The 16,201-nt window shown below is 41.2% G+C and overlaps 1 long non-coding RNA gene across 1 annotated transcript; it reads right to left on the reverse strand.

Annotated features, from left to right (window-relative positions):
* Nucleotides 1–2,283: 2,283 nt before the first annotated feature.
* On the reverse strand, nucleotides 2,284–10,592 carry LOC125630973 (uncharacterized). Its single transcript, XR_007354844.2, has 3 exons — nucleotides 10,486–10,592; nucleotides 5,312–5,388; nucleotides 2,284–4,051 (listed from the first exon to the last, which is right to left on the reverse strand). It is a non-coding gene; the product is annotated as an uncharacterized LOC125630973 (long non-coding RNA).
* Nucleotides 10,593–16,201: the final 5,609 nt, after the last annotated feature.

Consider the following 16,201-nt stretch of genomic DNA (forward strand, 5'->3'; position numbering starts at 1 on the left):
GCCTGGCACCCAATGTTGTCTCCAGCTCTGACCTTTGGCTTAGTACCTGACATTGTCTCAGGCTCTGACCCCTGGCTTGGCACTTGACTACGGCTCGGACCTTCACCTTGGTATCTGACACTGTCTTTGGTTCTGACCCTCTACTCCAATCACTGAGGTCTGCTCCAACCACAGCCCAGTCATTGCACCTATTTATGAAGAGATATGAGCTATATTATCCTTTATAATATAGTCCATATAGAGAAGCAATACTGAATCTTTAGTTTTAAGATCAACCCCTCTCTGGCTAAGATAATAGTAGTTAAATATGCCTGGAAGGCAAAGAGATGTGAGGAATTGCAGTGACAATTCAGTACCCAACCTCAGATAATGATCCTCTTGTAAATTCAAGATCAAAGATGTTGTAATATACTCTATGATGGGACTAAATGAGTATGTTTCTCCTACCACCTAGTTGTTTCAGCATGTTTTTTTTTTTTTTCAGATTAAAATTATGGAGGGTTCAATCTTCCACCTCATTCAAACACAGACCAGGGATGGAGCAGAGATGGGTGTCAATAGGGAGCCACTTGTAGCTCCATGATATGAAACCATCCAGCTCTGGTGCAAGTTAGAGCTGCACAAAAGCAGTTCTGACTTTTGCTAAAAAGGACCCAGTGTAGCAGAGCTCTCCTCCACCATACCCATCCCTACCCTGCTTCCAGAAGGCCCCCTCTTTTCCATTATGCCAAGAGAGGGGGCAGCTGATATAGGAGGTAGCTGTGCAACCTTCTCAGCTTTCCACCAGCAGAGAGCTCCATGCCCAAGGGGAATTCTGTGCTAGGCATCTCTTAAAGGCCACTTTGCACTGTTTCCATGAGCTAAAGTAGCCTTAGCAAGCTAGAAAATCTGGCACAGAACTTTAAAAAGTATAGAGTCATTGGAGCAGGATTCTGGGTCTCCCACATCTCAGTGCTCTAACCAACAGCTGTAGAGTCATTCTCATGCTTATACTTCCTCTCATTCTCTGATCCCATGACTCTTTTGTTATTTATCAGCTTCACCAGGAAAGACTGAGAAAGCTGCACAACAATAAATCCCATCAGTCAATGGTTAGGGCACTCAGCTGAGTAATGGCAGTATGCTGTTTAGATCCCTTCGCCTCATCGGACAAAGGGGTAGTCCCACAGTCTCCCACATCTCAGCTGAGTACCCTACCCTCTGGTCTGAAGCTTTTGAGGCAGATCATCATCCTTCCCCACAGCCATTTTGTATGAGCTCTCCTGCAGGGCCTGATCTGGTAGGTGAGCTCTTTTTTGGGTAGGAAGCTTATTTCAGATTGGGAAAGGCACGTAAGGGAAGGAGGAAGAAAGGCAGGAAAAGAATTACACAACAAGCAATCTTGAATGAGAATCCCGAGTCCCTAGAAAAATTTTCCTCCCACTTTTGAAAACGCTCTAAAAAGAATTACATATATTATAGATTTTTTTTATCATTACTATTTCATTTAACTCTCATTTTTATACTTTTTTCAAAGTTCAGTAACGGAGCCCAGGGAATAAATGGAGGCTCCAGTAAATGAAAGGCCATCGCTCATGCACAGCTCTTGTCAAGGTTATCTGATTCGTGGGAGGCATAAAGGATCTGTTCTACTCATTCTCGCCCACAAGCCTCATTTTCACGTGCCCTGACGTATGCGCATCCACAAATGGTGCCTCTCACCCACTTTGCAGTCTGTCAGTGAAATCACATCATAATACATGGGAAGGTGACTTACGCAGTTGTAACAATAATGGATGCTCTTGAATTTTTAGGACAAGAAGAAATATTGTCTCACCACTGTGGTGATGATGCAAACGAAATGAACAGGCATATCATCCGCTGTTAAAGAGAGAAAGAATGCAGGAACAGAGTGTCCCATTATATCCAGGGCAGCACTGAGGGGGATGTGATGTGTAAACAGGTAAGCTGAAATTCAGGAGAGAATTTGGCATGCCAATGTGGAAAACAAATGAGGAGTCCCATCTCTAGGCTTTACAGACGTTATTGCCGTGATAATGGTATGACCTGGATTCTCTGTAGAAGTTATCCTATCTTATCTGATTCAATCTAGTTCATGAAGTCCTTGGCATAGGCCTAGAAATAGGAATTATTCTATAGGCCTAAACACTGAGAGTAACACTGTAATTACAGTGTCATATATAAAGAGACCATATGCCAAGGTCAATGCAAGCAAATTATATTTTTCACTAAAATTTGCACCATACAGGCATTTTGTCTGTCCTTAGAATTTTAAGTCTCCAATAAAAAGATGAGTATCATGGAAAGCTGAGCGGTGACATAGCGTCTCCAGTGGGTGAAGTAAGGTTGTAGTTACTGTCACTGATTGAATACCAAGGTCATAATACTCCATAGGGTCTGCTGTTAATACCCTTCATGTTGAGATGGCTTGAAATTTGGCACTCAAAACACAGCAAGAGCAACCACCTGAAGCAGCAGAGCAATGCATACTTCACGGGGGTTATTAGTTTTCCTATCTTGTTGAGGCATCAACTGAATGAGCTGAGAAATCAAAGGGAGAGTGAGCGCGAGAGGGTATGATTCATAAAACAGCTTGGCTCAAGGGAGCAATCCAGTTGGCTAATGAGGATTCTTTGTGATTATGAGGCCCTATGGACCTGGGTCTGAATGAGCTCATTTGTCATTATCACCATGGCACATTCCAGGTTGTGTTGTTATAGTATCAGACATGTTTCTATGTTCCATGTTCTATTCTATTTCCCCACAGTTCTGAGCTGTAGCTCTGGCCTTTCATGCAAAGAACTGTTATTGTCTGCTGGATCTTCACAATATTTTGTATGAAGTGTAGGTCCCATGATATTAGGTGAGGTAATACCTTTTCTTGAACCAACTTCTATTCACTCTCTCGACAGAAGTTGGTCCAATAAAGGACATTACCTCACCCACCTTGTCTCTGGATCTTCACCATGTGATAACACAGTGACTATTTCAAAATATCTTTACACATATGTTAATTGTGTTGCTATGGCTTCTGACAGTTTATTCTTGATTCTGCATCTTCTTGTTCCAAAGTAATTGGTGCAGTGCTCACATCGATATTGCCATATCCTTTGCAGCAGCCAAACTAGTGACAGCCAAAGATGGCCAGGAGTTAGTGGTAGCCATGCCTGTAGAGTGTAAACTTCACTAGGGATTGGACCTGGTGGCCAATAGCCAATGTTCCCAAGCTGAATGAGGAGCCAGAGAGAAAAGTGTTAGTCCTGTTTATAAATTAGGGGCCTGATTCAAAGCCTACTGGAGTCAATGGAAACTCCCCAATGGTCTTTGAATCTGGCCTTAAATAAATTAGTAGATAAAAGCATCCTTTGGAGAGATAAAAACCAATGAGTATAGGGTGACCTGATGTCCTGTTTTTAAAGGGACAGTCCTGTTTTGGGGGACTTTTTCTTATATAGGTGTCTATTACCCCCCACCCCCATCCTGTTTTTTCACAGTTGCTATCTGGTCACCCTAAGTATCCACAATTTCCCTTCTTCTTGAAGGTGTTACATCCCAGAGTGCATCATGTTTCCGCAGGACACAAGAGTGCTACAGAGACAGCACATTCATCTCCAGAGAAAGAGGTGGGTGATCTTGGTTGCCCAATCCTGGACTGATACTGTTATACTTTATAAGGAACACTGTGCAATTTTCCCCCCAGAGGAAATGTGCATGCAGTGGAAGGCCTAGGAGGAAGACATGGGGCTCAATAAAATATTTAGAAAAAATATACATTTATAAAAGAATCTCTAAAAATAGTTGAGAAATGTGTTGCCACTTGTTGGGGGCCATTTTAGGTATGCTGCAGTTCCATTCAAAGCATGCAGCCCAGGGCGCAATATGAATTGGGAGCCAGGGTGATCCAAACCCAACTTATCTGATAAGCCTCACAGTTTTGTATTCATCTGTCCAAAATGCCATGGATGAGAGTTTATGTGCTTGTGAAGGCCATGATACACAATGCCATGTTCATTCTCTTCTCTGTGGGACTGGTTGTCCAGATATACAACATCTAGAAAAGAAGTAGAGACAGAGCTATCAAACCTTAGTTTTTCAGTGTTTCTCTCTTGCTTTCTCATCCCTGTCTATTTCTTCCCCCACCCCTATTTCTTTGTCTTCTATACCTTCTATACCTTTTGTCTTCTATACCTTTAACTTGAGGTACTGTAGGATATTAAGAGTGACCTCCTCTGAGCTGTTATTCTTTAGAGAACAGGAAAGGGGTGATTAAAATCCGATCACATATTCCCAAAGAAACTCAGTTTCCAGGTTTTAATTCTTCCACATTATTTGGGATCTGCGCCTGATATTACAGAAATACAATATACTTTAATTATCTAGTAACTGCTAAAGCTGATCAATATTGAAAAAAACCAGTGTGTGCCAAATCTATTTGAAAATCTGAATGGCCATTCATTTAGACCTTGTCTGTGCACTTTCATGAAAGTTCCAAGAAACAGGTTTTTGTTCATACAAGTGTTTGGGGAATTGCTATTATTTATACAGACACCTGGGTATCCATGTGTTAATGAGAGTACTTATTATTCTGGTTGCAAGTTTCAGTTAAGAAGCAGAAACAAAAGCATTCAACTTACATGACCAATCACACACCATGAAAAAATAAAAAAGTGAATAGTCAAAAAAAACTTTCATGAACAGGCCTTAGGTTGAAATTTTGTTCTCATAAACTGTTTTTGGTTTTTTTAAATGAAGTGACAAAGAAGCCTTTTCTCAAACAACTTGTGAACATAACAAAGCACCAGATCTGTCCAGTAATTCCAATAAGCTACTGAGTGGAATTCAAAGTTTCAATAAATCCCTACACAGCTTGAAACCTTATTACCTGAAAGATCATCCCTGCCCCATGACATACTGTCACAACTGAGATCAGTGAGATGCAGAGGGAGGTGCTGGCAGGGAGTTCTCTGGGCGGGGTCCTTGATTTGGTAACTTGCTCCCCATTGTAGGTCCACCTGAGCTGAGATTTGTTAACCTTCTAGGCATGCTGCTCAGTCTTTCTTTTTTCCCTCTTGTTAATGCTGCTGAGTGGCTCTAGGTTGAGGTCAGTATGTTTATGGTCAGTCTTCTGTTTCTTTTGTGATTTTTAATTTATGAGATAGGCACACAAAGCACTAGATGGGTGCCTATAATTGTATTTTAAACAGTTGAATAAATAAAAAAAAAAACAAAGTATTAACCTTCAAGAAATAATTAACCTGCTTTTGTAAGAACCCAGCATTTATTTATTAATTGACAATAATCCAATACTTACAAGTTCCTGAAATTACTTAGAGGGTCCAAAAGATATTATGATATAATTCGCCCTCTGGTTTCAAAGACAGAATAACCCTGTTGGACACAATATGAATATTATGTATCACATGCCATTATATATTTACTTTATAATGCAAACCTTAAACCTCTCCCCCTTTTCTATTCAACATGGTTCTTGCCTTGTATATGAGCTGGTTGGGAATTCTTCAACAAAAGTTTAGGTTTTTTTGGTCAGAAAATGCCGATTCCTTGAAACTGATGCTTTTCATGGAAATGTGTCAATTTCAATTAAACTTTTGTCAGGAAGATTTCTTGGGTCCAGGATGAGACTGATGCTGTATCTTGGTGGATGGGGTACTTACCTGGGTTGTGGAAGATACAGGTTCAATTCCCTGCTCTTCCTAAGTACTGGGCTATTGGCTGTTCTGGAGTTGGGCACTCTCTGTCTCGCCTATTTTTTTTTTTTTAATAAACATATTTGAAAGGTCTTGTTTTTTTCCCAGTGTGGGAAAACAAACATTCTGAAGCCTCAAAAATTTGTCCTAAGCAGAATTCTGGCCAGCCCTACCTTAATTATTACTTAATTATTAAAATTTTCATATCAGCAAATGGTACTAACAGGCTATTTGTAACTTAGAATGTAGAGAGTTAACATTTTTGTCTGTACATACCTATTCTGGTGTGGAGAAACCTACATGATTTAAGGGGGGAAATTGTTAATCCTATACTATATGTATATATTCTATTCTATAGACTATATCCTATTCTATCATTACTGTAATATCTGAGCACCTTACACTCTTTTAAAATGTATTTATCCTCACACTCCTTTCAGATAGATAAGTTCTATTATCTCCATTCTACAGACAGGGAACTGAAACTAACTAACTTGCCCAAAGTCTCACAATGAAGCCTTAGGTAAAGTAAAGAATTTAACCCTGGTCTCCAGAATCCCAGCCACACCTTGGCCACTGAACCACCCTTCCTCTCTCTTTAGTGCAAGGCTAAGAGTTCTGTTCACTATCCTTAATACATCTGCCTCTTTTGTGAGTTGCTCCCTCTGTCTTTCGTTGAGACATTAAACATATTTCAGACTTCTTATATGTGCATAATAAAAACCCTATAGCATTTCTCTGTGTGTTTCCTACCACAGATTTAAAAAGGACAATGAATTCTCCAAGACTTCAACTATATGTACAAGATGTGATGTGCACACTGAGTGTGTAGCAGCTAGAACAGGCAGCTAATATAGTGTGGTGGAAACAGACTTTCATTACTGCATCTTTGCTGATGACGTTCGCAGCAAACACTCCAGCAGCGCCAATCTAAACATTTGCCTAAAGCGAAGTTGCACTTAATCCCATTGGACTTTCAGGGTCTGGGGCCTTTTCAGGAAAGTAACATATAAGTGAGACTAAAACTGAACATATTCAGCAGACACGTACTTTGGCTAAATGTCATATGCAATGCAAAGCTTCTAAAACAGAGCATAGCAGTGGCTAACTATCTATGGCAGGTGTGTTAGGAGATGCTGATATATGGGAGGAGGCAGGTGGGATTGAGGAAGACAACTCATCCAGGAAGTATTTGGAAAGTGCTGGGGACAACTTCCTGGTGCAAATGCTGGAGGAACCAACTAGGAGCCGTGATCCTCTTGACCTGCTGCTCACAAACAGGGAAGAACTGGTAGGGAAAGTAGAAGTGGGCGGCAACCTGGGCAGCAGTGACCATGCGATGGTCGAGTTCAGATCCTGACAAAAGGAAGAAAGAAGAACAGCAGAATATGGACCCTGGACTTCAGAAAAGCAGACTTTGACTCCTTCAGGGAACTGATGGGCAGGATCCCCTGGGAGGCTAATATGGGGGGAAAGGAGTCCAGGAACCCAGAAGCCTTATTGAGGGCGCAGGAACAAACCATCCCGATGTGCAGAAAGAATAACAAATAAGGCAGGCGACCAGCTTGGCTTAACAGAGAAATCTTTGGTGAGCTTAAACACAAAAATGAAGCTTACAAGAAGTGGAAACTTGGACAGATGACTAGGGAGGGGTTTAAAAATATTGCTCGAGCATGCAGAGGAGTAATCAGGAAGGCCAAAGCATAATTGGAGTTGCAGTTAGCAAAGGATGTAAAGGGTAACAAGAAGGGTTTCTACAGGTATGTTAGCAACAAGAAATTCATGGAAAGTATGGGATCCTTTCTGACTGGGGGAGGCAACCTACTAACAGATTATGTGGAAAAAGCTGAAGTACTCAATGCTTTTTTGCCTCAGTCTTTACAGACAAGGCCAGCTCCCAGACTGCTGGGAGGGAGGTGAGCAGCCCTCAGTGATGAAAGAACAGATTAAGGACTAGTTAGAAAAGCTGGACATGCACAAGTCCATGGGGCTGGATCTAATGCAACCGAGGGTGCTGAGGGAGTTGGCTGATGTGATTGCAGAGCCATTGACCATTATCTTTGAAAACTCATGGCGATCTGGGGAAATCACAGATGATTGAAAAAAGGCAAATATAATGCTTATCTTTAAAAAAGGGAAGAAGGAGAATTCGGGGAACTACAGACCAGTCAGCCTCACCTCAGTCCCTGGAAAAATCATGGAGCGTGTCCTCAAGGAATCCATTCTGAAGCACTTGGAAGAGAGGAAATGTGATCAGGAACAGTCAACATGGATTCATGTCTGACCAATCTGATTGCCTTCTATGAAATAACTGGCTCTGTGGATATGGGGAAAGTGGTGGACTTGACTTTAGCAAAGCTTTTGATATGGTCTCCCACAGTATTCTTGCCAGCAAGTTAAAAAAGTATGGATTGGATGAATGGATTATAAGGTGGATAGAAAGCTGGCTAGATCATCGGGCTCAACGGGTAGTGATCAATGGCTCCATGTCTAGTTGGCAGACGGTATCAAGCGGATTGCCCCAGGGGTCTGTCCTTGGGGCCGGTTTTGTTGAACATCTTAATGATCTGGATGATGGGATGGATTGCACCCTTAGCAAGTTTGCGGATGACACTAAGCTGGGGGGAGAGGTAGATATGCTGGAAGGTAGGGATAGGGTCCAGAGTGACCTAAACAAACTGGAGGGTTGGGCTAAAAGAAATCGGATGAGGTTCAACAAGGATAAGTGTAGAGTCCTGCACTTAGGACGGAAGAATCCTGTGCACTGCTACAGGCTGGGCACCAAATGGCTAAACAGAAGTTCTGCAGAAAAGGACCTGGAGATTACAGTGAATGAGATGCTAGATATAAGTCAACTGTGTGCCCTTGTTGCCAAGAAGCCTAATGGCATACTGAGCTGCATTAGTAGGAGCATTGCCAGCAGATAGAGGGAAGTGATTATACCTCTCTATTCAGCACTGGCCACATCTGGAGTATTGAGTCCAGTTTTGGGGCCCCCCACTACAGAAAGGATGTGGACAAATTGGAGAGAGTTCAGCGGAAGGCAAAGAAAATTATTAGGGGGCTGGGGCACATGACTTAGGTGGAGAGACTGAGGGAACTGGCTGAGAGGAGGGGCTGAAGAGAAGAGTGAGAGGAGATTTGATAGCAACCTTCAACTACCTGAAAGGGAGGTTCCAAAGAGGATAGAGCTAGGCTGATCTCAGTGGTAGCAGATGACTGAACAAGGAGCAATGGTCTCAAGTTGCAGTGAGGGAGGTCTTGACTGGATATGAGGAAACACTATTTCACTAGGACGGTGGTGAAGCACTGGAATGGGTTACCTAGGGAGGTGGTGAAATCTCCATCCTTAGAGGTTTTTAAGGCTTGACTTGACAAAGCCCTGACTGGGATGATTTAGATGTTGTTGGTCCTGCTTTGAGCAGGGGATTGGACTAGTTGACCTCCTGAGATCTCTTACAACCCTAATCTTCTATGATTATATGAGCAGGAGTGAGGAGGAGATTAGGGATATGACATTTCTGTGTAAGAATGAAGAGACAAGCAGAGGAAAGTTATTCATATTCAGTGTGGGACAGTGGGGAGAAGGGGAGAAATTCACCCTCTCTGGGCCTGGTCCAAAGCCTATTAAAGACCATGGAAAGAATCCCAATGATTTCAATGAACTTTGATAAGGTCATGTGAGGCGTGATTGGTGATGAGTGGGTATAATCTACAGTGAATGTGATCTTAACTTTGCAGTCATCCCACTCCCAGTTATGCAAGCGCACACAGATGTTGAAGGCCTGGCCTCTCCTTCCTATCTTTTTAGTGTAGGGCACAGAAGGAAATGTACACTGGAGTATATACAGTAACACAGAGGAACTAATTAAAGTTATAGATTCTCACTCAAACTTTTAAAAACGGGGGGGTCAAGTATTTAGAACAGCTATGAAACCATGACACAATGGACTGGACAAGGCTGCTGATTAGATATCAGTGTGAGGTTAAGTCAGATCTCAAGGATTTTCTCTTCTCTTCCCCATGGAATGAGCCACCTGCCTCTCTCCACCTGCTGTAATTCATGACTTCCAGAAGAAAACCTACATGTTGCATTTGGTTTAATAAACCTGTCTTGTGAAGTCCAGGGCTTACGTCCCTTCCTTGGCACCTCCATATTCATGGATAGAAGCTATCCCTGCATTAAAAAAGGAAGCTTATATAGTTCTTCTTTATATCAGAAATTGAGTAGTATGTGTATATAGAAGATTGAAAGGATGTTAAAAAAATCTGAAAATTAACAGTTATGAGATCTAGCCAATTCCTCACTGTTTTAAAATCCTTCTTTCTTCACTATCAACAAGCCCTGATTCACACTGCCCAGCTGGCCCGCTAGCCCACAAAAATGTACAACAACACCTACAAAGATCAAAATAATAAATAGCTAGAAGAATAGAAAATCCCAGTTTCAGGGATCTGTTTCCAATATACTAGAATGATAAGGTATACAATTAGGACTACTCACTACAACAAACTACTTAAACTAGCTACTACACAATATAGTTAACACAGCTAAATATGCTAACTTGCAAGATCTCATATGCACTTAAAAACCCACAGATAAAAATAAACACATTCCATATCTTCAATTCCATTCTTAAATATGTTCTTCCACTCCATTGCATCACACTAACAGAAATTTTGTAAAACTCTCACGCAACTTTACATACGCTTTCTTTAGGAATCTTTAGTACACCGTGAAGAAACAAAGGAACAGATTTTCTTGTGTATTGCAGACCTTTTGCACCACTCTGGAATTACAGCAGAGACAGAAATCCGTTGAACTAGCCAGCTGTGAATTCCCCTAACCTGTGGGAGATCTCTGGCAGCACTCACAAATCCGACCTCCTCACTACCCCTGGAGCTGGTATGGGAGTATATGGGAAGCGTCTCAGGGAAAATGCTCAAGAGCACTGCATTCCAGCCAGACCTAGGTAAATGTTTTGGATGAATATTTGCTGAAACATGCAGTTTTTGGTCCACCAAAACTATTCACAAATTTGGGTCAAATTCAGGGAATAGTTTTGGCTAGGAATTGTGTTTTTAAGTCAAAACATTTCATTTTGACATTATCAAAAATGAAATGTTTCATTTGAAATGAGATTGTTTTGCAATTTTGCTACATTTATTAACAAAAACAAAACAAACAAACAAAAACAACCCTAAAAACAAAACAAAAGGTTTGCTCAACCCAAAATAATAATAATAATTATTATTAGCTTTTTCATGGCAGCAAGAAAATTCCCCAAAAATCCATGTCAGGTTGACACAAAATGATTGTTTTCCCCCTGATTTTTCAGTTCAGCCACCAGACTCTAAAGAATCCATTATTTGCTCAGCTCCAGTTCTGGCTATTCCTACCTGGTATATAGTTCCTTGCAGACACTGTCAGCTGATGTAGGTTACAGCAGTCACCAGGCTGTTCTAAACTATGCTGGGGCTGAGGGAGATCTGCCTGAGAATCAGGAAGGTGTCACAGATTTCCTGATGGCCTCTACTTTTTCTATTAAACAAGCAAAAAAGAGGGAAATTTTACAGTTTGATGAGTGAATAGTCTCATTAAGTGACACTGAGCTCTTCGTCTTTGTGTTTGCCTTCTACCCTGATCTCTGGCAGCACAACTCAATGGGAGCATCACTACCAAGGACACCCCATGGACATAGTTGCCACCAGCACCTAAAAGGTATATTAGCATTGCCAGCTAAGCTCTGTGAGTCCAGAAGGTGTATGCGTGTCCTTCATAGCTCCACTCTGCCCATTCCTTGTCCCAGCCCACCCCTGTTTTCCCTAAACCCTGGAGCTACCAGAATGTTCTCCAAAAGTATCCAGAGGAAGGGTGAAGGTGAAATGGGCTGTGAGATCAACTGGCCCCTCTCCTTCCTCAGAGGGAGGAGAGATTCAGAGACAGAGATTTGAGGAGGGAGGTTGGGAGTATCCTTAATTCGGAGGTGTATATTGCCACACTGCAATGTAAGGGCACCTGTCATTTACGCACCCAGATAAACCTCTTTGATCTCAGCCAGTAAAGTTGTTTTTACTTATGTTAATGTCAGATTTACACACATCTTTATGAACAAGTAAACTGACAAATTTAATTTGGTCTGTATGTTCATGAAACTGCTTTAGAATCTTGGTTTATACATGTTTAGATTAAACTGATTTACACATGTAATAAATTAAACATGTACAAATCACATGCAAATCATGCACAGTTTAGCATGTGAACTTAATTTTTCATGCACTGCAAGAACCAAGCTAATTCCAGAACTCCCAGCTGGGTCCCAGATCCCCTCAAGCTACCTTGTTAGCAGCCTTCTTGTTGATTCAGTCCCTCACTCTGCACTCTCCACTCCCTCTCTCTCACTACTAAACATTGAGTATTCAAAGAAAACACTGATTGCCTATTATGTGGAAACATGGAACACTCTGTATGAATTCTATGCTTTAAATATATTGTTTATTTTATTATTTTCTTCCCCTTCCTGCCCTAGCTGTCTTGTCATCTCTTCTCCATTCTTCCCTGGAGTTTTGGGTTTCATTGCTCTCATAACACCTCCTCTCCATGCTTCACTAATCACTTTGGCACCTAGGAGCTTAACTCACTGCCCTCCCACTGTTACATTAGGTTTAATGACTATTCTGCCACTCCTTGTCCACAATCACAGTGTATTGGGATTAATCACTATTTTTCAGCCCCCTCTCAATCCATCCCCTGTAGCTCTTCTTAATTCTTTTTTTTAATGAAAAAGTTAATTTCAAATATAAGGTATATATTATCTGCCAGATTCTCTCTGTATACCTGTGTCTGTGTAAAGGGGCCTCATAGTGGGTTTAAATCAGGGGTTCTCAACCTTTTCCTTTCTGAGCCCCTCTTTCCTCCCCCCCCCCAAACATGATATTAAAAATTACATGGCCCACCTGTGCCACAACAACTGGTTTTCTGCATATAAAAGCCAAGGCCAGCATTAGCATGTAGCAAGCAGGGCAATTGCCTGGGGCCCCATGCCACATGGCCCCTGCAAAGTTAAGTTGTGCAGGCTTTGGCTTCAGCCCCAGGTGGCAGGGCTCAGGGCCCTGAGCGTCAGCCCCATGAAGTGGGGCTTCGGCTTTCTGCCCTGAGCCCCAGCGAGTCTAACGATGACCTTGCTTGGAGGACCCCCAGAAACCTGCTTGCAGCGGACTTCTGGTTGAGAACTACTGATTTAAATTATACCAGGGATCAGCAACCTTTGGCACACGGCCCGTCAGGGTAGGCCCCCTGGCAGGCCGGGCTGATTTGTTTACCTGCTGCGTCCACAGGTTTGGTCGATCACAGCTCCCACTGACCACGGTTTGCCACTCCAGCCCAATGGGGGTTGCAGGAAGCAGCGGCCTGCTCATCCCTTGGCCTGCGCCACTTCCTGCAGCCCCCATTGGCCTGGAGCGGCAAACCACGGCCAGTGAGAGCTGCGATCAGCCGAACCTGCGGACGCAGCAGGTAAACAAACCAGCCCGGCTGGCCAAGGGGCTTACCCTGGCGGGCCGCATGCCAAAGGTTGTCGATCCCTGAATTATACCTTAATATATTACACTGTGCCTTAATATATTATATATCCCTGAATATACACACTTTTAGGTTCATTTGAACTGCTTTAATGTAGTGTCTGTGAAAATGAGGCCCTACGATTTTCTTATGACAAAATAAATACAAAATAATGCCCAAAAATATATACAAAAAGAAATGCAAGCTCAAAAATTATACATTTTGCCTTGTATTCAGGCAGGTAGCTATGTGCATAAAGTTTGCTCATATTTTTGACAGATGTTTGACTTTTTTCCCAAACTTCCTCTCTCTCCCACCTTCCCATCTTCTGCTTCTAATTGTGTCACATCATCAAATTTCCCAAGCATTCACCTTTCATTTGCAGTGCATAGCAGCTCAAAACTGGATTTGCAACAGGCTGAAGCTGTTTTACCAGTAAGAATAATGATCTCCACCAAGGTTTGTTTGATGTCTTCTGAGTCAACCAAACCTTCTCCTCTCCATAGTATTTATACTTCAAAACAAAAGGCTCTCAAAGCATATCCTGCCCATAAAATGGAAATATTTAGGTTAAGACTTCACCCTAAACACTGATGCTCAGAAATAAGTCAAAGAGAGTAATTTTAACTTCAAACATACCTGGAGGAGTCCTCATGCTGACAAATATCTGATTATTTCACAGAATATTTTTACCTCATGTATTTCTTGATTGAATTCTGTAAAAATGGCATGATGGCTTACTAGAATATAGATCAGACGGTTTTATAGGTTAGCAGCAATCACAGTGTTAAGAGTCTTATGGTCCTGAAACGCTGCATTCATTTCAGATTCTTTCAATTAGCCAGTGTCCAGAGTAAGGAATTAACCTGATAAAACCCCCAGAAGTCAGCTGTTCATCTGGCTTATAGAGTGTTCCAGAGCTGTGAGTGCAAGCACAGAGCTTCCTCATGCCGTGTTCCTTAATAGCGTGTGAGTTCATAGTATGCAATAGGCAGTATTCTAAGCTGGAGAGAGAGTAAATTTACAGGTTTCAGAGGAACAGCCGTGTTAGTCTGTATTCGCAAAAAGAAAAGGAGTACTTGTGGCACCTTAGAGACTAACCAATTTATTTGAGCATGAGCTTTCGTGAGCTACAGCTCACTTCATCAGATGTTTACCGTGGAAATTTACAGCAATCCATCATGGTATACAGACAGAGAATAGGTCCTGTATTGCTCTCCAGTGGAAAGTAGACAAAAAAGAAAAGCACAGCTAATGTGGGCAACGTAGCAGCAAGTGGGCATAAAGTTGCTCATGTATCCAGAGGAGAGTATCAAGTCTAGAGTATGGCCAATTTGGTATTCTCTAATGGAATGTAGGTAGGTACCTACCTCATGCACCTCATTCAAAAAGTGAATTAAAGATGTTGGTAAGTAACTCAGCTTCTATTTGCAGCATAAGAAAGAGAGAGAGAGAGAAGTATCCAAATCTCTGTCATATGAGTTATTCTCGAGACTGGTCATTTTCCTGTGTCTAATTCTTTCCAGATTTTTATATGCCATCTGTCCAGTGCATGAAAACCATCCTTTCTCCAGTAAGCAGCAATGGTGACTCAAGCTGGCAATAAAAAAGTAATAGCCTGTTCTGAATAAAGCTAAAATTCTGAACATCACCAAATAATAAAGTTATTGTGGGTGATAATACAAAAGGTTAACTGAAGATCAGGTTACTATGCCTTTCAACCAGAAGCCAAAATCTTTTTTTATTTTTGGACAGTTGTGCCATCATAAATCCTGTTTGTACACAATCTCTATAAGTTCAGAGAAATACTTACTATATATAGGTTACTTTGGGTCAGCTTAGTGCCAATATTACATGAATAAGTCTGTTGTTAACAGCAAATGAAATTTATTTCATATAGCAATATATCAAGGATCCAATTTATTATAACTATGAATGCTGATGTCTCTGACAGCCCTCCATGTAATCTCAATTTTCAAGGGCTTTGGTTGGCAATTAGAATAATTTTGTGCCCATAAACCTTTTTCATTTTTATTTTGGAAGAAAACTCTAGCTCAGAGAGACATTGGATTAAAAACCTATGTTGCATAATATATAACTAAAACAAAAGATACTGAAATGTAGGTAATTAATATCCTAATTTGCATATGCTTTTTCAAGTTTTAACATCTTACTATTATGGATAAGGGTCTGCTTCCTACCACATTTAGTCCAATTGCTTAAAAACCCAGGGACTTCATCATATCCTAATAAACTGAAGGGGAGTTTGGCCACAGACTTCAGTGGGAGCAGGATTGAGCCCTAAATTAGGCAGCGGGGAACAGGCTGTATCATGAAAGCTATCCAGCATGACTTAACATGTTAGCAATTTGTTCCATATAGTTCCAAGTGTGAAATGTATTGACACAGAACATTTTTATATCACATTGAAAAGCAAATAGTAGACATTTTGATCTTTATTAGAGATTGTTCCCTTCCCCTTTTTTTGATCTTGATGTTGGTCCCACATAAACAATACACTAATAGAACATAAGTGCAAGACCAAATATTCAGCTAATGCAAAAGGTTCCACCAAAGAGGACAACATATACATTATATAAAATGAATGGAATTTCCTATGATCTTAATATGGAGAAAGAATCTTGAGAAATGTAACCATGTTTTCAGATCTCTATTGTATAAATCACATTTAAGGTTGGTCATTGTTTCAATGGCTAAAACTTCCAGATTATTTTAAATCACCTGTCAAGGGAAGGTGCCTTGCTTTTTGCCCCTCCGCCCAATCTACATTGACAGTAATGGTCTTATGTTGTGCAGTCAGGAGCTTAATGACTCACACTTTTTTATAATAGACTGAAATTGCTCAAAGGAAAGAAACAAGGAGTATATAAAGGCCTGGGTATTCTCTCCACCCTATAATCTTTATGTGTAA

This window comes from Caretta caretta, chromosome 2 (genome assembly GCF_965140235.1).
Source record: "Caretta caretta isolate rCarCar2 chromosome 2, rCarCar1.hap1, whole genome shotgun sequence".
Taxonomy (NCBI): Eukaryota; Metazoa; Chordata; order Testudines; family Cheloniidae; genus Caretta; species Caretta caretta.